At 40.4% G+C, this 15866-nt stretch overlaps 1 pseudogene; it reads left to right on the forward strand.

Annotated features, from left to right (window-relative positions):
- The first annotated feature begins 5613 nt into the window (after window positions 1-5613).
- On the forward strand, window positions 5614-6670 carry LOC143150639 (histone-lysine N-methyltransferase SETMAR-like; annotated as a pseudogene).
- Window positions 6671-15866: the final 9196 nt, after the last annotated feature.

Genomic DNA, 15866 nt, shown 5'->3' on the forward strand with positions numbered 1-15866 from the left:
AGCGCTGCTAGTTTATTCCAGCCGAATCGATAACGTTGCAAGCTACACAGAAATGGTAACAGAATTCACGAGCTTTCAATCGCCTAACGCGAAAACGTATTGCTTCCAACATCTATATTTGATATATCTCTGTAGATTATTTATATCCATTAGCGTACAGAATAGATATCACTAGAAAAGTAAACTGGTCCATGTAAATTTAAACGTTGATTGATATCTTTGCGTTTTCATTTCATAACAATTCAAATTAAGGTACTCTACCCGCCGAACGTGTAATATCCAATGTGAATCAAACTACGTATTTGATTGGATGGTTGGATCTTCCCCGCCCACACTGTAGTCAGGACTCAACGATTTACAGCGAAAGGTTCTCTTTCCTTCCGTGGATGTCAAGGGGTTAACATTTATCGATAGATCAACGAGCGTCGAGGTGCGTGTACTTTACATATTTTTATGTAGAAATCGTTTTCAATTATTATTATTACTCTCGTTTACATTCTACAAGTTCCTTACCTAATACTAATATATTATTGATTCTAAATTCGATGTTACGATGAAGAAATTTCGTTCATACTAGCGTCTTATTTCTATTCTTTACTCTCTCTGGAGTAAATTACAATTTGAACAAGATATTTCGAGCTAACTTAGTGCATAATTATGATACTTCGAAAAATGATCCAAATGCGAGCGTTTTTCAATCGTGTGTGAGGAAAATGTAGATAGATAAATTTCTATAGAAATTGAAGGATGGTAGGGACGAGGTTAGGGCGGATCTCTAAACGTAGCAACCTCCACGTGGTGAGATCTGGGTAATAGATATTATTTAGTATATGATTAATGCAATAATTAATTATATAGCAAATAATATGAGCAAATTTACTGCGCCCCTCTTTCTATATAATTTATCAAATGCGTAGTTTAATTATAGGTTTTGTCAAAGTGTGTAGGATATGGCCTTTTATTCATTCCATGTGTTCTAAAACTTGTTCTATCAGTTATGAGAAGTGAAAAAAGCATTTCATTATTTGCTTGGTTTCCATGCAAAGTCTGAAAATATTAGATCCAAATCCATCCAAACTTCGATTATTTTTCTCGTAAGTTACTGTCCGTTTATTGTGTTTTACTTATCGTTTGTAGCGTTGTAGTGTTATACTAGTTTATGTCGATTACATTGAAAATGACACGAAATGGTAAGGACTAAACCCATTACCTACAACGTTTATTTGTATATCTGAACTGTGGCAGACGTAGAGACTACTATTATTTTTTTACGAGGTCGATATTTCAGATCGCGTGTTACCATCATCTGGCAGATAACCGGATTGCTGTTTCTATTTTATCCTTTCAGAAGCTTTCCTTTGTTTTAAGATTTGACTTATACGTTGATAGTGTAGCGGCTCGCCGTACGCTTTGACGAAATGTTTGGCGTACAAGCAGCCATGGTTTATGACTCGCGCGTCAACTAAAGCTATTTGTGAGGAAGCATATTTTTCGGAACTTTCACCAGGCATGTTTTACGTAGCTTTCTCGTCGCTGCCTCAATAGCTAATTGCAGGAGTATAAATCAAGGGCTCTGGAAGGCACGTGAGGCCCAGAGGGCTGCACACGGTTAGTCACGCGTAGCAGGAAAATCAGCGCTAGGAATAGGCAAGGGTGGGGGAAGCGAGGCGCGATATAAGAAGGAGAAACGAGTCTCCAGAAGAACTTTTTCGTGACGAGTCTTTATCGAGTGAAGTTCACGCCCGTGACAGTCCGTATTCGCGAATCTATATCCATCTGTATATACATAAGTCCGACCGAATAAAACACCGTGATCATAAAACGATACTGAACACGTAGTTATTCGTAACCTATAACGACTACGAAATTCTTCAATAGCTTTGACTGATATCTATCCAAAATGTTTATATATTTTTGCATATAAATTGCTGAATTTCGTTGATTTATTCGATTGGTTTTTGCAACAAGGGTAAAAACTGTTGGTATATAAGTTTTGAGTCAGACGTGAGGTTAATGTCTACTGATTATAGAGTAGACTATTTTCTTTTTTCTTCTTTCATCGTAGGGCTGATGCACAGTTCATTGCTTGTTAAAATACATTTAAATAATTTATCTAAGTAGGTTTCATATGTGATATTGCAACATTTCCATGAAATTTTTGTATAATGTGCTGTTTTATTTTAAATAGATTTTCATTTGAAATTTAATTCACTTTGAATTGACTTCATTTTGAGATTTAATTTTTAATTGACTACAATTTGAATGGGCTTCTTCTAAGAAGATTCTTCTGTGAACTGACTGTTTTGTTACATCTTCGAAAAACGATTGAAACATGATCGTTTTTTAATCGTATTTTGCGAGTGTAGATAGATAAAGTAGTTCGTACTAGTTTATGTCAATAAGATTGAAAATTACATGAAATGGTAAGGACTAAACCTATTGTTTACAACGTTTATTGTATGCTTGACTGTGGTAGACGTAGAGACTATTATTATTTTACGAGGTCGGAATTTCAGGTCGAGTGTTACCATCATTTGGTAGATAATAACTATTTCTGTATTATCCTTTCAGCAGCTTTCTTTCGTTTCAAGATTTGGCATATTGGTGGCATTGGCTATTACCCATCTATCACGTTTGCATATTTTTGAATATAAATTGTAGATTTTTGTTGATTTATTCCGAAAATTTTTGTGACTAGAGCAAAAATTGATGGTATATGACTTTTGGTCGTTGAGAATTGTAAGATAATGTAGTGACTACATTATCGTTATTTTAAATCAAAGTAAAGACACCTTCATATCTATAGGACTTCTACAAATTTAGGGTTGATCGAATTTTAAGAATAATAAAAATTTGCGAACAATTGTAAGATGAGAAACTAATAGATGCGATAAAATTACCGCTGTATTAATTTGAATTGATACAAGTATAATTTATTCTTTTCTATCGTCTCGTACTATATTCTCAAATATTCTTTCTTATAATTCATCTACGATTTGTTATTACTCTTGCGACTGCCTTTTACAGATACTTAAAAAACTACTGGTACCTTTTGGCGCGTAAATCTATCGAATGATATTATTTTCACAACTATACCGACGATAAAATAATTAATTTACTTTTATCACTTTTAAGTAATAACACAGTACTTCCAGGGACCTGTTATCTTCACTTCTCGCGGCCATTTTTTTTTTTCACGCGTGACACTCTATTTAGAATATTCGTCGATTCATTAAATTCACTTTATTTATGCATTTACAGCGACCATAGACACGTGCGACTCTTATCCTTTGTACGCAGGCGCTTTTGGCGGGCGACAGCCTGGTTTCGTACCTTACAGTTTTTACAAGGGTCGAAAACCCAGTTAAATGTGGCGTGGATATTGAGTGCAGTGAACGCGTGAAATCCAATTGTGGCGGCACTACCCACGCTTGCCACCAGAGGGAAACTGACCGCTGTCCGTTTCCCGCAAGTTCCCGTACTTGCTCCAATCGGTATATAACAGAAATATTTTTAGAAAATATCTAATTGATAACCCACGTGTACTTATCGAGCAAAAACAATTACATTAATTAGACATTTTTTTTTCCTAAGGAAAATAAAATATCCGATTAATTATGTTTACATGTGAACAAATACATTACTAGAACTGGGAATAATTAACTCGATGAGATAGGTTTTTAGCGATCGATTGCGCCTATATAGATATTATTTTAGCATAAATTCCAAAAATAGTTACTTCTAAATAAGCCATCTGATATTATTATCTATGTGTACTATGTATGTGTACTGTATGTACTGTGATATGTACACTGGCTGTTAATGATTGAGATTCCATGACGTGGGGTCGTATCTCAATCTTAAGCCGATACTTATTCAGTAACATACCGAATCGATAAATTAATATATGTGTTGTTTTTCTCTCTCTTCGAATCACTTGAGAAGACATCTTGAGTGATTGATCCCCGTACGAGCCCCCAAATAACTGTTGTACTCGTGCGGTATATTGAAGTATATTTAAGAATGTTATATATTACAGTGATATTAGTATCAGACGTAGTGTTGGTGATTGGTTTCGCTTTTCACTAATGTAGATCGACCGCGCATTAAACTAAGCTAACCGTCTTTATGCCCTCGGCACGCGTCTTTTATCGTCTTTGTTGCTTAAGTCTTATACCGGTTTTTCGTCTTAGTGCGTCTTTTAACTGTCTCGTCTTATTTCGTCTTTTCAATCATACCGTCTTGTACCATCTGTGACATACTGTCCTCAACTCTGGACACACTGTACTGTGTCCCAAACGTTCCTTTCGCACTCTATATAGTCATGCCCATTCATTCTCTTTCATTCTATTCCTCAGTCTCTCTCACTTCAGGCATTCGGTCACGTTCAGCCATTCTAATCGTTCGTCTTTTCCAAACATACCTTACTTTTTCCGAGCCACATGTATTCTCTTTCATCCCCATGCATCCTTACACTCAGCCGTCGCGCAGGACCCCATGTAAAGGGATACTCGGGCCTATCATAAAAGCTAGCGGACAGATCGGCACCAAATGTTTACCTTGACCCGGGTCTGTTCGCACGTGCTGCCTTGTTTAGGCCCAAGCGGACTCGGAAAATCCGACACTACATATGAGATCAATTGACTCACGAGGGTTTAAAAGATAATTTCAGATTCAATGTCCTTGGGGATAAATAAATGTAAATTTATATAATTATATATTTATATAATATATAATTATATAGATTTAATTTATTCTACTATTGTTTATATAATGATAGAATAAAATTTGTTTCTATAATGGTAGAATAAAATTTGTTTCTATAATGGTACAATAAAATTTATTTCTATAATGGTAGAATAAAATTTGTTTCTATAATGGTAGAATAAAATTTGTTTCTATAATGGTAGAATAAAATTTGTTTCTATAATGGTAGAATAAAATTTGTTTCTATAATGGTAGAATAAAATTTGTTTATATAATTTATATAATTATCTCTATAATTATTATAGATATTTAATACACATTGTTCTCATAGAACAATTATTATTTATCGTGATAAATGATCGGTCCCTTATCGATCTCCCAATGTCCGGGCGTATAAGCCAGTACCTGCTAGAATTCCTTACTAATGAGTCCACTATTAGACCCGGGATTAACGCCATCCCTTCCTTTTCCTCGCTTTCCTGTCCATTACCTTCAACATTGTTAAAGCAGTGCGAAACAATGGTTTATTTTCACAATTTCAAGGACAGGAGACGTTTTCAAAGATTCATGTATAAATAGATCCGGTAAAAATCATTTTAATAAATCAGAATACAAAATCATAACAATTCCGCCAAATTATAACTAGTGGACTCGTTAGTAAGGCATCCTAGCAGGCCCTGTCTTATACGCCACGATATATCGAGAGATCGGTAAGGGACCGTATATACGAGGGCGATTCGATAAGTACTTAGCTTCACCACCCGATGGTCACCACGATCGCAAGAAAAATTTACTACCTTGTAGTACATTATTGTAGACAGCTACAGTCAAAATTTCAGCCGAATCGGACTCGTAGTTTTGTTTTGACCGCGTGTGGAAACGGGCGTGTCCGCGTATTTTAGAAAAATGGAAAAAGAGCAATATCGGTCGGTGATTCGATTCTTGTTTTTGGAAGGAAAATCGCGCAGCGAAATGAAAGAGCGCTTGGATGCTGTGTACGGTGACTCTTCTCCTTCGATGTCGACCGTCAAAAATTGGTTCAACGAGTTTTAACGTGGTCGCACGTCGGTTTTTGATGAGCCACGTCCAGGTGGCCCGAAAACGGCTACCACGGAGGATAACGTAAAAAAAATTCACGATCTGGTATTGACAGACCGCCGATCGAAGGTGCGCGAGATAGCTGAGACAGTAGGCATCTGAAAAGACCACGTGGGTCCTATCCTGCATGAAATATTGGGCATGAGAAGGCTGTCGGCGGATGGGTGCCGCGTTTGCTTACTCCGGACAACATGCACAACCGTGAGACCACTTCGGAGCACTGTTTGATGCTGTTTAGGCGCAATCCTGAGGAGTTTCTGCGTCGTTTCGTGACCGTCGATGAAACATGGATCCACTGATACACACCAGAGACCAAGGAACAGTCGAAACAGTGGACTTCACCCGGCAAACGCGCTCCGAAGAAGGCAAAGTCTGTCCTATCGGCCGGAAAGCTGATGGCCACCGTTTTTTGGGATTCAAAAGGTGCGATCTACATCGACTACCTGGACAAGGGCGCAACGGTCACAGGGCTCTACTATGTCGGTTTATTGGGCCGATTCGACGCCGAATTGCAGGAAAAACGGCCCCACTTGGCGAAGAAAAAAGCGCTCTCCTACCATGACAACGCATCGGCTCACACCTCCGCCATCGCCTAGGTCAAATTAGTCGAATCAGGCTACGAACTGCTGCTCCATCCACCGTATTCTCCAGATTTGGCTCCGTGCGACTTCTTTTTGTTTCCAAACTTGAAAAAGTCACTCGCCGGGCAGAAATTTGAGTCGAATGAGGAGGTTATCGTCGCCACGGAGGCCTACTTTGCAGACCTCCAGAAAACGTATTTTTCAAACGGGTTAAAGAAGTTGGAGCATCGCTGGGTCAAGTATATCGAGCTGAAAGGAGACTATATAGAGAAATAAATCGCTACTTTTCCAAAATTTTCCTTTTTCTTTTCTAGGCTAAGTACTTATCGGAGCGCCCTCGTATATACCGATCGGAGCAGGTACCGGGAACTTGCGAGAAACGTTCGGTGGTCAGTTTCCCTCTGGTGGAAAGCGTGGGTAGTGCCGCCACACGTTGCTCAATTATATACATCAACGTAACACAACATCACCACGTGATCTATAGTGGACGGTGTTGAGTAGTTTTCCATCCGAAGAACCGTTGACACCGAACGTGTTCGAAGGTCGTTCTTTCGCATGATCGTGCAAGCAGAGGGTGGCGCTAATTCGGGGAACTTTTTTCTTCGAGCAATCTGATCGCGTTCTACGGTTTTCCACGTATCGTCGTGTTATCCGCTCGATATATCTCGCGTCTCTATCCACCCTCGCGCTTCCGTTAATAGCAGGCAATTTCGTGTTCCCTCGGCTAACCCGTGTAATTGAGCCAATGTGTGTTAATCAGGGGTCGCCTCAGTTGCCACGGGGGATAGTCCGAATTGCTTTTGTTGTCTGAAATATGGTGGTGTTGCGTAGACTCGGTGTATCGATTTTTATTAATTTTTGTTACTTCCCATTTGGTACGTATCGAACAACGTTTTCCATCCGTGGTCGTGACGTTGTTGTCGGAGAGAGGAGGATTTCCCAAGGAAATACTTACTCGTCGTATATTCTTTTTCTATCGATATTCCTTCGGGCATTATCTACATTTACAAGCAGTGGTATATGCTCACGCGTTTCTAGGTCAGAGTTGTGTGAAATACATCGACACACTGCGCATTCAATTCGCGCACGACGTTGTATATTTCATGAGTATCCGAGTTGTACGTACCGAATCGCGGTTATTGTTGTCAATTTATTTGTAATTTTGATTTCCCTTCTTTTCCCTGTTTACAATAATCTGTATTTCACTCTGCTAGGTTTATTCGGTTTGTTAGTACCCTGAAACATTGATTCGCAATAAATCTTAGTCGTGATGATTGATCGATTTGATTTCGATCAGATAATTCAATGGTAGTTTAAACCGACAATTTTCAAGTAGTTAAAATCATTGTATTTAGTTTTCTATGCGCGTGTGATTATTCGTTTGAATTATGAACAATTTTCCCAGATTGTCTCTATTCATTTTACGAATAAGATTCTTTATCCAGGGAACATATCTCTCGTCGTGGATTCTGTATCAAAAAAGGGTAACAAGTTCGGACGAGTAGGCATAAGTTGTTTCTTTGAAATAACGTAAGCTGTCGCGACGTTCATCGTCTCGTTAAATAGTAAAGAAATCGACTATTCGCAGGGCGCCACGCGTGCATTCTGTTTAGACGCATTCGTGCACAACCTAGCCTCTCGGCTCTTGTTAAACACTGTGCGCGTATAAATTATGTTTGATAGGAATCGCAGTCGACAAGCGGTCTCGTCGCATCGTCGCCGGGAATATTAATTTCACTTATCCCATAGGTTTGCGTTCGTACAACGTTGGCAACTGTAAGGGAACTTTAACTAACTGAACGTGATTGATATTGTGTCGTGAAACGGTCCCTGTCCCATAATCCTGGCTTAGTTCGCGGTGTATTGTCGTCGTTAGCAATAACGGACGAAATGCGTGTTAGCTTAAGACACTTCGATTTTCAAATTCGCGCAAGCGAAGCCCGCGTGCTCGAAATTGAATGATAACACTCCGGAATCCGCATTGGAATAGATGGTAATGTGCAGATTATGCGCGACCAATAGGTCCGTATGGTTAATACCACGCCACGTTTTGAATCAATTGAATCGTTTGATCCGATAGTTTTCATTAGTATCTGTTCCTCGTGCAATTCGTAATCTCCTGATTGGACGAAAGAATCGCGAGACGAACGTTCATCGATAAATGCGTGGATAAGTGTTTCTTTTTATTAATCGATCGTTACGAACAAAGGTAACGGTAAATTAATTTTCTAACGAGGTTACGTGGAAGTGACTTTACGATTAATTTATTCGACATTTATTTTTCACCGAGGTTTCGTACGACGACAAACGTATATTGAAGTTACCTCGAAAATACGTCTTCTAGACGAGAGATCAAGTGGAGAGTTGTGGCGACACTACTCACGCTTATCACCAGAGGGAAACAGATCGTCGACCGTTTCTCGCAAGTTCCCGCACTTGCTCCGATCGGTATATATACGGTCCCTTACCGATCTCACAATGTACGAGGCAGTATAAGCCAGGATCTGCCTTACTGATGAGTCCACTAGCAGGCTTGGGATGAAACAAATGTTTATTAATCCCTCCTTTTCCCTCACTTTCCTTTATCTCCACACTTCAAATTAACACGTTCGTCGTTCAGGGTGATTCGGTTGAGTTTCTCCCGGGGCCCCCAAATCCCGACTGTCGGGGCGCCGAAACGTAAACAAAATGTCTGCATTGAACTTGGAGATAAATTGATAAATGAAGGACGAACTTTGTCGACAACTTTTATACAAGTTATGAATTAACGGTCAAATTTTCCAATATCAAGACGCATGCCGTTTTGGGAGTGTACGGTACAACAAAAGTTTTTACGCCACGTTTTGTAATGTCGTACACATTGAAGAGAGGTGAAATGATAGTGAGAGAAGTGACAATGGTATTGTGGTGCTAAAATGGAGGGATGTTCGCGATGTTAGGATGTGTATTAACAAAACATATGCACCTATTATGACATCAATCTCGGATTCTACTCATTGCAAATAAAAAAAAATAGAAATAAGAAAATTTCGGGAACTTCTCGTTGCCGAATGGTTGTCCTTGGAAAATGATACGCTCGACAATAATAGAAATAAAATAAGAAACGTGTCCCATAATTCAGAGATTCATAAGAATCCAGCAGGTTAAGCCTATTATAAGAAGAAGGATGGGGGATGTGTTGTGTGTGGGCCCTATGTTACCAGAAGAGGAGGCAAACTGCTGAACGCCAAGAAGCTAGAAAAAATGTAAAAATTAACCATGACCTATTATTGTCCCAATTGTCCAAAATCACCTCAAATGTGTTTAGAATGTTTCGATGAACACCATGCGACATACTATAATGTAATATGTGTTTAAGTAAATGTGTTTAGAGTGTTTCGACGAATACCATGCGATATAGTATAATGTAATATGTTATCCGAAATATAAATTAGTAAAAGGTTTATATTTTTAGTATTTTTATGTTGTGTATCCTATATTAATATTTCAGTGCTAATTCCGTTAAATTTCTTTGAAAAATCCAACTAAAAATCCTATTAACTCGAAGAAGAGGAGTGTCACCCAAATATGGGGGACCCCCATGGAAGCATACCCATCACCCAGATCTGGGTGACGTGGCAACGAACGTGTTAAGCCCGCCAAAGAGTATTACAAAAAAAAGGATGCAGTATGCATTTCTTCAATTAGTTCTATATACGTTTATGACCTTGAACAATTTTCTTTAATGTTCGTTTAATATTCTACCTTAAATAGAAAACAATTTTTGGTGTAAACAATTACACCTGGATAATCGGTATATTAGAAGAAAGATTACTGTCATCGAAACTTTCGAAATGTAATTTTTTAAGAGTGTCATTATTATTTTTCCCCTGTCAACCTTGGTTTTTGTATTTTCTGTTCATTTTCATCGTACTTCTCTTGTTACCAGTGTCTATCGAAGACGTAATATTATTACTATTGTTATTCCTGTTATTTTTATTATTATTATTATTATTATTTTTCCAACCTGTATCTGATAGCAGTTTCGAGTTACGCGCGATTTGTCAGACTCACGTCGGCAGAAAGTACGTACCCGACGTTCTCTGATTTATGGTAACGGAGCTTTAGCCGGGAGACGTCTCTGTATCGAAGTTGGAAAAGGCTGCGGGTCAGCATCAGTTAGGCGATCGCTCCGTGAACGTATCAGAAGGCGTCGTAGACACGACGGAAGCGCTATAATTCTGTCGCTGTTGGTTCGAAGGGGGAATCCGAGTCGCTTCGACATTTGTTATCTCGGGCGGTTGGGATATATATATATATAAGCGCCTAAGAAAACTTTTCTACTCTTTTCCATCATTGGCCGGTCCGCCGGGTCGCGGTTCCTTCCCATGGCGTTCCAACTTGCCGCATCCACTTTCAGCCGAGATCGTGGTAACTTTTCTTTAATGTAACTGAATGACTGGTGAGAAACTGAACGAGATCTTCTCGCTAAAGGTACCTGAAAATCTCATTCCGAGTCACCGTCAGTCGTTAAGAGTTGCATTAATCGTGGATGACACTCATTTTTAATCACAAGAGTTTCTACACGAAAATCACTGACAACACGTATCATTTGATGATCATTCAGAAAACGAACGATTTGTATTCGAAATCAACGATTCAAGCTAATTAGTTATAACGGAAGGAATTCTTTTCCCTCGGTGCACGATTGAAAGCATTCTTTTAAGAACGGAGCTGCCTATTCCTTGAAGACTGAACTATGATTTTTGAAATTCTCCTCGAGAAAACCGGATAAAATTTTTGAGGAACGATACACCGTTTCTTTGCTCTCTATCCTTCGGGTCTCGATGATCGAGAATGTCGGTTCAAAAAGTGGTTAGGATTTCAATCGTTTCGCTTGAAACAGCAAAGTTCCAGCCGAGATAGCGACGTATTTACGTTCTGGACCAATAGCACCTATCCAGGTTACATCATCTATCGTGATGTTTGATTGTTTTGCCGTACTTTGATTCGCACAGGGTACGGGTTAGTTAACGATACGGTCTTATATCGTTAACCAACGTCTGTCTCTAACCGTCTCCCATTTCCCCAAACTGTTTCACATTCCCGAATCCAAAAGCAGATCGTCTTCGACCGCGTTTCAAGTTTCTCGCTGCAAACATCTCGCGCAAATAAACCGAGTAATCCGTGGGTTCCGGAGATGTGCTCCCCTTTCTACCCAGCGACGAAGAAGAAACCGCCAAGTCTTATCTTTTTCGCGAGCCGCCGTCCCGCGTACGCTCGTAAATCTCGGAGCGACGAGGACCACTTCGCTCGAACTTACGTATGCGGGACGAACGAAGTCGCGCAACAATCCTACCCGCTGCCTTTCTTGCTGTTCTATGCCGCGCACACACCACCCTATCGTTTGAAACTTCCCACCCCCGATATAGCCACTTCGGTGGCCGGTTGTCCCCTCCAACTGCCTGGAGGGCAGCTCTGCCAGCCAACGAGACTCCCTTTCGGCGTGGCACCCTGCACAGCCAGCGAATTAGAGTCATCCGTCTGTAGACAGGTTATCAGTTCGCACAGTGTGTATACTGAACGACCAAACCACCCGAAATTGTTCGTAACCTGGTTGTTGCACGAAAGATTGTCCGAGAGCTGGAATTGAGAGTGTGAATGGAGAGGATGAGTCTACTGTGTAACTATCAAAACTATCTAACAGACTTCTTAGCTACCAGGTCATTCTGCAGTAGATATGAGAAATATACTGTTGGGATCTGACGAGAATGCACCTGGAAAATATTCCTTTGGAGACTGGTAACAAGAAGATGAAAGAGAGATAAATTTCATCCGTCCGTAGACAGGTTGCCATGTCGCACAGTGTGTATACTGAACGACCAAACCACACGAAATTGTTCGTAATCTGGTTGTTGCACGAAAGATTGTCCGAGAGCTGGAATGGAGAGGATGAGTCTACTGTCTAACTATCAGAACTATCTAACAGACTTCTTAGCTACCAGATCATTCTGCAGTAGATATGAGAAACATACTGTTGGGATCTGACGAGAATGCACCTGGAAAATATTCCTTTGGAGACTGGTAGCAAGAAGATGAAAGAGAGATAAATTTACCAATAAAATTAGATTGTTCTGAAACTTATCCAAAAGTGTCGGGATATCAGATCGAGGAATCTACGATTACGAGGTCAGACACGAAAGGAAGATGAGTGTTCCACCAGTCAGAATTTCAATTCTCCGTGATTCACACGACTGACCTAGATCTACAAAGTCGTTCTTAGATTTTCTTATTATCATTTTACCTAATAAGGTTCGTACTATCTACTGTTAAAGTAGTTTCCAGTTTACAAGCATTATACTAACCTGGACCTACAAAGTCATTCTCAAGTTTTCTTATTACCATTTTACCTAGTAAGGTTCGTACTACCTACTGCTAAAATGTTATACAATTGCTCCAAATGGTGTCACAGGTAGATTCGACGTTTCCAGTTCACAAGCACTATAAATACCTTGACGACGGTGTCGTTTTTCCATAAATGATCATGTCAGTTGACTCTCTTTGTATGGATGCCCCGTTGCGGGGGTTTTCCAGCAGATTCGAAGTGACATACCTGGGACAATAATCATCCTGGCGAGGAGGGGCAAACATCGTGCATGCATGCATCGCGTCACAATGCACGCCACAAGCAAGCTGGTTCGTGGGGAGTAGCAAATCGTCACGCTGGACGGCGTTCTACGGTTCGTCAAATCAAATCCCTCTATATCCCAGGTCTAAATAGTTAATCCCTCTATCCCCCGGGCTGCCGAACCGAATCGAAGCCCTCTCCGACCTCACCAATCGTCCTCCCCTACCGAATGGACTCAAACCTCGGGACCGCGCATTCGATAACTTGTAACGCGCCGAGCTCGGAACGGAGATTATGTCCAGCGTCGAATCGAGTCGTCCCTCGTGTAAACAGATCATTGACAGTCCGTTGCAGGGCGAGCGTAAACGATTGTATCCGCGACTGTTGATTCTGATCGACTTTAATCCGAGGAGAACGCGAGCGCAAACCTGATGGCGTGTGGACCTCGTGTAACGACGAGGGATGATTGGAAGGGTATTTGCCTTTCGAATTAAACGCGCGAGCTGAATTTCCAGGATCGATGCGGATCGTCTTGAGAGATTCAGCGCGGATACACCGCACAAAAATGTTCGATGGAACCTTGGAACAAACGTCCTCTCGATGGAGGTGCCGAGGACGTTTCGATGAACCGTGTCGCTAAAGTTCAGTTGCTACTTTTTGGATCAAGAGTGTACGTAACCGTGCTACCTTGAACTCATCGACGAGTTGGAGATCGAAAGTTGGGAGTCTCTATCCAGGACGATTCAAGATCGCTTTGTCTACATATCTTTAGTGGAAACGTTTCGTGAACTTGTTACTCCTTTTGTAAATGAATATTGACAGGCTTGGTCTCAGCCCAGTTTCTCCGTTACCGATGTTTGTTGTTGGTTGGACGATTGTTATGCCGGCAAGTCCACCGTTGACAAACACGGGGGGGACTTCTTTTTTTTTATCTGGCCGCGGTGCATTCCTGGCTGTGTTACCGTGAAAATTTGCAAGGCGAACTGCAGAAAAAAGGACACGCTTGTAACTTTTTTCTGCAGACAACGCTAATTGGGTAGCTGGCCAGTGGCGCGGAGACGGGGTGGCACACTCGTACCGCATACGAAGTGGCCCGAGATTAACCGGCGGTGTAGTAATTTAGGTTGCATCCACTTTCCAGAAATCAGGATAGCCTGATTTAGGAAACGGCCCCGACGCATTGGCGACTGTTCGTCTCGCTGTGATGGAACGAGTAAATTTTTCAGCTTGCACAGCGGCGGAGGACGATTCGAAAGAGCACTTTTAAATGGACATTTCTGTCTGCAATCGACGGGACAAAGGGTTCCTTCATCGCGAGAAAACTATCCAAAGTTTTGTGCAACAACGTCTCGTGTGCCACGATTAACACCAGAACTATCGACAGATTCCAGTGTACTAAGGTGTTCTTCGTATGTCTTCCAGGAAAATCGCTGATTGAGGAAGAGGAGGAACTTATAAAATTGATTATATGTGTAAGATAGAAAAGATCATGACGTCTTTTGAAAATGTGTTATGGAATTTAAAGTAAATTTCTTGTACAAATTGCTTATAAAAGCAGTTGTAACCAGTCAGTCTGACTGGTTGGTAAATATAGTGTTAATATAAATCGGTGTCACCTTCGTATCTGAATTGGGATCAAAAGAGTGGTTCAGAGGAAAGTACTAGTCCATTGTTGATCATTTGCTGCCACTGCTGGATTTTGCTACCATTGAATCTGTACTTTTATCTCTTATTGGAAATGTTGCAGCATGGGACAGTTACTGAAGTTGTAGCAGAGGGACATCATCGGTCCTGTCATCTCTTACCGAGAAGATGATAAACGTTCGTGTTGGAATCTAGGCAAGAGGAATGCACACTGTGTTATATCGTAGCAATGTAATATATTACGGGAACAGTTCTTAGAATGGATACGGAGCTAAACCGCAGTCTACAAGCTGACAGTAATTGCTGCTAACTGTCGAGTAGCAAATAACTGACGACCGAGTTCTAGCAACTAAATAACAAGAAGGGGCTTTAGATTAAATGAGTTGCGATTAAGCTTGCTAGTAAGTTATGTTCGTTATTGAGCCAACATTGTCCTCTGCTGCAGTTTTTGGAGATTTAAAACAGTATTAATGTCGATGTACACCGACTGGAGTACCGATTTGTAAAAGTTCTTTTTCAGTCTACATGGCGGTATTGTTGTGAAAAATTGTGACGCTTCTTGTGAACGCAGCCACGACGCTGAATAAAATATGTGAAATAAACTGTGAATTTTGGTGTGTGCTCTACGAAAATCTACTGTGAAAACTCTGCTCTGGCTGAATAATCCGGTGGAACGAGGATCTGCCATCGTTGAAGATGGTATACTGATATAGCAACTGATCGTGAAGAATTCTTCGCACAAAAGGATGACTCGTTCCTACTTTTGTTAAAATTCTCCTAACATTTACTTCTGGATTTTCTTCAACCGACCTTAAGCCACGGACCTCCTTATCAGGAGTCGAAACCGTTTCAAGTCTTCCCGAATCTCTATGTTGAGTTTTAAATGTCTCGTAATGGTGTTAATGGAGTTTCTTAAATAATATGCAAAATGGTATTTTCAGGGTTGGATATTTTTCCATTGATAATATCGTAACTATCGTGCTCTGAAAACTTTGCAGTGATGACTATGCTAATACTTTCCTTTTACTCGAAGACTACTACCCTGAAAGTTTTCAACTATTTTTTTTCACCAGCATGATATTTATTACAGAAAGTTAGAGCTACGACGAATAGGAGTTCTGGACTTTTGGTGAGAGAAATCGAGCATTCAATCGATAAGGAACATTGGTTCTCTGATTTAGCGTCAAAGTGTTCTTTTGTCATTCCGTTCAATCGATAATTCTATTTTG

The sequence above is a fragment of the Ptiloglossa arizonensis genome, chromosome 8 (genome assembly GCF_051014685.1).
Source record: "Ptiloglossa arizonensis isolate GNS036 chromosome 8, iyPtiAriz1_principal, whole genome shotgun sequence".
In the NCBI taxonomy this organism is placed as follows: Eukaryota; Metazoa; Arthropoda; class Insecta; order Hymenoptera; family Colletidae; genus Ptiloglossa; species Ptiloglossa arizonensis.